At 36.8% G+C, this 7,742-nt stretch overlaps 1 pseudogene; it reads left to right on the plus strand.

Moving 5' to 3' along the window:
* Nucleotides 1-2,491: 2,491 nt before the first annotated feature.
* Nucleotides 2,492-7,468, plus strand: LOC138870091 (ATP-dependent RNA helicase DEAH13-like; annotated as a pseudogene).
* The last annotated feature ends 274 nt before the right edge of the window (nt 7,469-7,742 follow it).

Below are 7,742 nucleotides of genomic sequence, written 5' to 3' on the forward strand. Positions count from 1 at the left end.
CAAGCGTCCACCCGGAGAAAAGGAAAGCATCTCAGATTATAATTCGAGTTCAGCAATCAGGCGTCCACCTGAAGAAAAGGGAAAGTGTCTCAGATCACAATTCAAGCCGGCAACAAAGAGACTTCATCTAGAAAATACAAGTCAACAAGGCAACAAGAATTACAAGATCAAGTTTGAAGATATAGATAGGATTCTTGTAATGCATACATCATAGTTTAGTCTAGTTTCTTTTTATTTTGTCATGGTGTAATAAGGAAGTCAGTAAGCAGTAGCACCTGCAGCTAGCAAGCGTCAAGGTTCAAATCCAAAGTCTGCATGAAGAACCATTCAAGACTCAAGATCAAGCTCCAGAAGACTTATAGATAGGAATCTTGTAACTCGTAGTTGACAGGCTTTGCTAGTCTTTTTCATCTTTTAATTTTTTGATGTAATAACAGGACCGCGGGCCGGAACCTTGGCAGAACGGCACCTCGACTGGCTCTCCACCTCGGCATACTCCATCACCTCATTTACCTCTGAACTACACGTGGCCTGATTCCTTTATAGCCAAGGATATGCAGACAGCTCAGATACCAGGGCTCGATCACATTCCCCTCTCTCTTAGTTTTAGTCTCTCAAAATAAGGGTCGGGTCAAAAACCTGTCTAGTCCTTCTTTGTCTGAAAACTCTTCGCGTTTCCAGCCAAAGAGGGGCAGCTGTAGACATGTGATTTTTGACCATCCCCAAGATTTTTCATATTTTAGCACGTAAACATTTAATTTAGGCCTAATATAGCTATTTCAACTATTTTTGACTTCTTTACTTTATTTTCGTCATAAAAATGGAAAATTACAAAAAAATATATTTTAGCTTATGTATCTTTCATAAATTTAAATAAAAAAAATATGCAAAAATAGTACCTTATTTTTATCTTTACATAATCTTGAAAATACGAAAAATATATAATAGTTTCATGTTAGCTTTTGGATTGTGTAGTATTTTTATCTTATTTTTAAAAGGAGTCAATTAAGGTATTGGATCACAATTTTAAGAGTTTTAGAGCCCAATTCTTGGCCCAATTGGGATTACACACATACTTGCAGTCAACATACATGAATACATTCCAAACTAAAGCTTCAGGGCAGCTTAAAAATACATACTACTTTTAACAGTTGTCTCACCCTACGCTAGATTCTTTATCAGATTCATTAACCTGGCTAAGACATGGTCCCTTTTAAACTCATATTGTGTGATTCATTTTTTTTTGTGTGTAAAACCAAGAAAAGCAGAGCTTTGCGTCGATTTTTGGCATTTGGTGTTAATCTTTTTTGCGGGGTAGGACTTGAATCATGTGGTTATTATGGGGAATGATACCTTCATCTGTTTGTTGTTTTAATATAACTGTTAATACTACCCTGTATTACCTGATATTGCTCGACTAAATGTCGCAATGAATTTTTTGAGGATAGGAATTGATGTAGCTCGGTTGTAGGCTTGTAACTTGTGTTGTTTTGCTCGAGCTATACACAGTTGGAAAATCCTAAAATTATATATATATTTACAATAAGTAGATATGACTAACTAATTACTGACTAATGCCTAGACAGCCAGACACTAACTGCCTTGTGATTGATACGTTTATATTAAGTTGGTAAACGACATTCACAATGCAAAGATTTACACAAAAAGATTTTCCGACAGAAAAATAACGAAACAGATAACGAAAGATAATAACGAAACATAATAACGAAACAAAACAAATATCGAAAGATAACGAAACAAATTAGACTCTTTACTACCAATAATAACGAAACAGAAAGATTTACACAGTAAGCATTCCTTCAAATAGAAGAGAAAAGAAAAAGTTGAAGAAAGAAATTAGGAGTACCAGAAACGATGATAATCAACAACAACTAACTTTTCGACAGAACAGACCTCGATTTGACAGTGGCGAGTGGCGATAGAACACAACTAGGTTGTACTTTGAAAGAAAACGCTGAAGACTAAAGACTGAAGAGAAATCGGCACTGAAGAAGGGAGGAAATAATAGGGTTAGCCGGTTAGGGACTTAAGTGAAGGAAAGGGTAGTATTATAGAATAAGGGTATATTTATCTTTTTAGTATATATTATCGGTTTATCGATAAACCGATAACCGAAGAGGATAAAATCGAAATCGAAAATCGATAAGGAAAATTTCGAAATCGAAATCGAAATCGATAAATCGATTAAATGATAAGAAATAATCGATTTGATTTATCGAAAAAATCGATTCGAATGCACACCCCAAATTTTTATATACTGCGTACAAGTTATTGTAAAGTGACCCGCATTCACCTCGTTACTACTTCGTCGAGGTTAGGTTCAGCATTTATAGAGTACATGGGATTGGTTGCACTCATACTACACTCTGCACTTCTTGTGCAGATTTTGGAGTCGGTCCCAGCGGTGATCAGTCGATTTCTCAGGTTGACTATCAGTACGGAGACTTGAGGTACAACTGCTCGGCGTTCGCAACCCTAAATTCCCCTTCTACTTTATCTTAGTTGTGTATTTCCTTTTAGACAGCTATACTTTTATTCAAACCTTTATCTGTATTATTCAACCCTATTAGATGCGTAAGTTAAAATTACCTTCCTAAACTCGGGTGCGCATTTATATGACCCAAATCCAAATCTCAACAATGTTATATAAAGCGTGTTGCGAACTACGAGTGCATTTATGTGACGTGGTTCAAAACATATTTTAAATGACGTTGCAATCTTCCTAAAAATGAATAAAAGCGACTATAAAGTTAAAATCGAACCATAGGCTAAAACATGTACTAAAATCCAATAATAGGCCGATTATAGCAGTTGAGCGATCGTGTTAGAACCACGGAACTCGGGAATGCCTAACACCTTCTCCCGGGTTAATAGAATTCCGTACCCGAATCTCTGTGTTCGCGGACTTTAAAATAGAGTCAATCTTTTCCTTGATTCGGGATTTGAACCGGTGACTTGGGACACCATAAAATTATCCCAAGTGGCGACTCTGAATTTTTATAAAAATAATCCCGTTTCGATTGTCACTTTAAGTTGGAAAAAACTTCCTTATATACTCCCTTCCGGGGGTGTAGGTAATAAGGAGGTATGACAGCGACTGCTTCAAGTTAACTCTAACTTGAACAATACAACTCGAGTTTTCAACCTCTTGCAAACCTAAGGATTAACTCTAACCCTTATAGCAACACGCCATAGGCTGTTGTGACTACTTCAAGTCAACTCTAACTTGAATGATACAACTCAGGTACCTAGTGTAATTTACTTCTAAGAAAGCTGAAAGGTACAACTCAAAATGCCTACTACGCTTTGAACTAGAAATAAAGAAAGACACATAAAACTCTTTATGTAATTAGTTCTTCAATTTGGTTCGTATAGTTTCAGGATCGCACTCTTAAAACTCACATGAATTGCTTACAAAATTGCCTTGCTATTTTGCTCTCAATTCTTGCTTAACTTCAGTATGTGTCCATCACCTGTAAAAGAGAACACAACTAATATATATAGAGTTAATAAATAAAGATTAACTAGAGTTCTAATGCTTTACTCTTCCTTGGTGGAAGAGTTCTAGTTATCTTCAACTTCTAATTCTTTCCTTATCTTGAAGAGATTTCTCTTCAAGTAAGGACTCCTGCTTATTATCAAATATGCAATATTTTTGTTCAAGGAAATATCAAATATAACCACTCATACTTATCTCTTTCAGGTGCATACCTTTTGCTTGATTTTGTCTGTCACTTGTGTACACTGTCCATGAACCTGGTTCATGCATGTGCTACTTTGTCAATCATCAAAACCAAAACCGCCCAGGTCAACTGCTTTTAATTCAAAAAAATGGCTGATAGACTTTTAATGCAACAATGATAATCAACTATAACACCCCTTCTTGATTAAAAAAAAGAATTAATGAAAAGGAAACTGTCACTATTTGTCATGTTCCTTGCTTGCCTCTAGCAGATTTTTCTTCTAGGTGTATCTGTATGTTATTTGTCTTGGTATTTATTTGATTACCACCATTAATATTTATCCTTTGTTATCTCAGGTTGCTAACTTCCCTTTCCCAACTCTTCCTGAGCCAACTGCCTTAGTTGAAGCAGAGCGTTGCTTAAAGGTTCTTGAAGCACTTGATAGCAAAGGAAGACTGACACCTTTAGGGAAGGCCATGGCACAATATCCTATGAGTCCTCGCCACTCCCGTATGCTCCTTACAGTAATCCAAATTATGCAAAAGGTGAAAGATTATTCCCGCGCAAATACAGTCTTGGCTTATGCAGTTGCAGCAGCTGCAGCTTTGAGCTTGTCAAATCCTTTCCTTATGGAGTTTGAAGGAAACTACAAAGATCCAGATGGCTTGAAACAGGATGAGAAACCAGGCTCATTGGAAAGCGAGCCAGACTTAGGAAAAGAGAAAAGAATGAGGATAAAAAAGCTGAAAGAAACTGCTAAAGTGTCTCGTGCAAAATTTTCAAACCCCACTAGTGATGTTCTAACAGTAGCATATACTCTACAATGTTTTGAACTTTCTGGTAAACCACTGGAATTCTGCAATGACAACACCTTACATTTTAAAACAATGGAGGAAATGTCCAAGTTGAGGCGGCAGCTCATTAATCTTGTCTTTAACTCCAAATTATGTGATTCACAGCAAGATTTCTCATGGCATCACGGGACTTTGGAAGATGTAGAATGTGCTTGGAGGATTCCTTCGAACAAATGCCCTCTTCAACTGAATGAGGAGATTTTGGGCAAAGCTATTTGTGCTGTCTGGGTTGACAGGGTTGCTAAACGCATTAAAAATGTTTCATCCTTATCGGAATCTGACAGAAAAGTTCATGCTGTTCAGTATCAGGCTTGCTTGGTGAAAGAAATCGTATTCCTCGGTCGACGGTCATCTATTTCAAAATCTGCCCCTGAATATTTGGTCTACACTGAACTACTGCATACAAAAAGACCATTCATCCAAGGTGCAACTAGCGTGAAAGAGAATTGGCTTGTTAAATATGCTCCATCCTTGTGCAGTTTTTCTGCACCTCTCTCAGATCCAAACCTTATTACGACCCACTGAATGACCAGGTCCTCTGTTGGGTCAGTCCAACTTTTGGTCCTCATCTATGGAGGCTCCCTCTGCATAGTTTGCCAATCGAAAATGATATGAGCCGGGTGGCAGTATTTGCTTGTTCCTTGCTTGAAGGAAAAGTTCTGCCATGCCTAAAATCTGTACAAAAATTCTTGGCAGCCTCACCAGCTAGCATTTTGAAGCCCGAGGCATCAGGTCTTAAGCGGGTTGGAAATCTTTTAAACAAGATGAGGACCAAGAAGAGAACGATTGATAGTTGTGCCATGCTAAGGAAATTGTGGGGTGATAATCCTCGAGAATTGTTTTCAGAAATTTTGGATTGGTTTCAGCAGGGATTTCATGACCATTTTGAAGACCTTTGGGCAAAGATGCAACTTGAAGTATTTTTAGACCCAAAAAAACGGCTTTCCAAGAAGGTCAAGAGAGAGAAAAGGAACCCATGAACTTTCTATGATTAGGAATATTAAATGCCTTTCAGAATCTATCTCTGCTTATTTTGGATGATATGAACTCCTTAGGCATGTTCTCACAGGCATAATATCTCTTTCCAAAAATGTGAGGTAGTCTCCTGCCTTTCCTTTTCTCACTCTCGCACCGGGCAAAGGGGATTTTAGCCAGTTCTTCCTTTGATTAATATTTTTGCATACTATGATTTCTAGTGAGGACCAACTAAAATAATGATTCATAAGAACTCTTTCTTTGGGCAGAGTTTAAAACCTTGCGCCATGCTCTCGGGGATTTCTCGGTTATAAAAAGGATTTCTTTTTTGTTTATGAATTGGTCCTATAGTAGAATATATCATTCATAACCTACTTGAAATCACTAGAATAGGTAATCATATTATCAAAACCTAACCAACAGTAGTAAAATGAAGTTGCTGCTTGAACTCTCGATAAACTGAACGGTTACACATGTACATATAGTGAATTTTTGGTTATTACTATTGTTTCAAATGGTTGTTTACTTGAAGCTTTCAAATGCTAAACATTGCATAACTTACTTGCCTCTTATGTTCCATAGGTGCGCAGCAGAGGATGCAATACAGAAATTTGATGGAGCAGTTATCGGGAAGCAGACGGTTCGTCTTTCCTGGGGTAGAAATCCAGCAAACAAGCAGGTATTTACCAAAATGGTAAAATTTGATTTCTGAAAAGCTTTTACTTCAGATACTAAGTATCTTGTGCCAACATCTGTTTCGTGGAGTCTCCATATTTGCTGTAAAGTTTTCATAAGTTCTCTATTTTGAGCAAAATGAGAAGAAGGGCAACAATGCTTCCCTGAAAATCCTACTAGTGTTCTGCTTTTGTATGCTGATGAAAGCCCCCTTGCATCGTGTATCCTAATAAGCCACTTGCCAAGAAAGTAAAATGCTGAGAAGTTGACATATCTATGCTTTTGTTCGTGGTTCCCATAAAATGCTGAGAAGTTGACATACTCAGCAGAAATATGTAATCCAATTGATTGCTGTTGCAGCAACTACAAATATTATTAGGCTGATGTTTCAATAGCCTTGGAACTTTAAGCAATTTACCTGATATATTATATTCTTAATGGTGTACCTAAATGAATTAAAAATTTATTTTCTGTGTTACCTTTCATTATTGATTACATTAGATGCTTTCTTCTACAATCGTTCTCACTGGTTCTGGAGGATGTTCTGTAAAATAACATACTTATTTGTATTACTATAAGGGGTCATGTGGTTGCATTACTAAAATGTGATAATACCTGTATAAAACTCCACATTAGTAATATAATGTCTGATTACCTTTTGAAACTTGCATAAGATTCAGCATTATATAATACTACTATATATTGTTTGGTTGGCTTTTTTGTTGCCAGCTTAACTAACACCTGCATAAGTTATGCAGAAATCTATGTATTATTTTAGGCGGGATAGGTGGAATAAGAATACGGGAATTAGTAATACATGGAAGTGAACGAAATAACCCTCATGGATTAAACTATTTTTTTTTTTGAAAAAAACAACACATATTTGTAATCTCTCCAATACAACTCATGCGTTATTAATTTCTGCATTACAATCCCAGCATACGGTTCCTTGCATTACTAATCCCTATATTTTAATTCGTGCACTATTAATCTACATAACTTGTCTCAAAACCAAGTTGTCCCCTTTCTGTTTCTTGGTTTTTTCCACTATTATATAATTGGAACTTTTAGAGCTTCAAAGTGACAATTTATGCATCTTATGCTCTTTAGTGATAGTTGGCCTATATTTTTGGATTTTAGATTCCATGTAGGTTCTTCATAAAACGTCTGTATATTCAACTTATGTTTACTCTGTTTTTTGCAGTTGAGGACTGACTCTGGTAGCCAGTGGAATGGGGGTTATTAGGGAAGGCAAAATTTATGGGGGGGGGGGGGGTACGGATATGATGCATCGCAAAGTCAAGATTCTAGCATGTATGCTGCTGGAGCCGCTTATGGGGCATCTTCTAATGGCTACGGCATTCACCAGCAGCCAGTTAGCTAGCTGAACTATAGTCTGAGTGCTATTTAGTTAGAGTTTGGCAAACTTTTTTAGCTGTATTGCCTTTATGATTTGATGAGTGGTGAACTTATTCGTCTCATGTTTCTCTTACCTTCTCTCTTATTTGTCTCTGTTCAGCATTTTATCTTTGAT

The sequence above is a fragment of the Nicotiana sylvestris genome, chromosome 6 (genome assembly GCF_000393655.2).
Source record: "Nicotiana sylvestris chromosome 6, ASM39365v2, whole genome shotgun sequence".
NCBI lineage: Eukaryota > Viridiplantae > Streptophyta > Magnoliopsida > Solanales > Solanaceae > Nicotiana > Nicotiana sylvestris.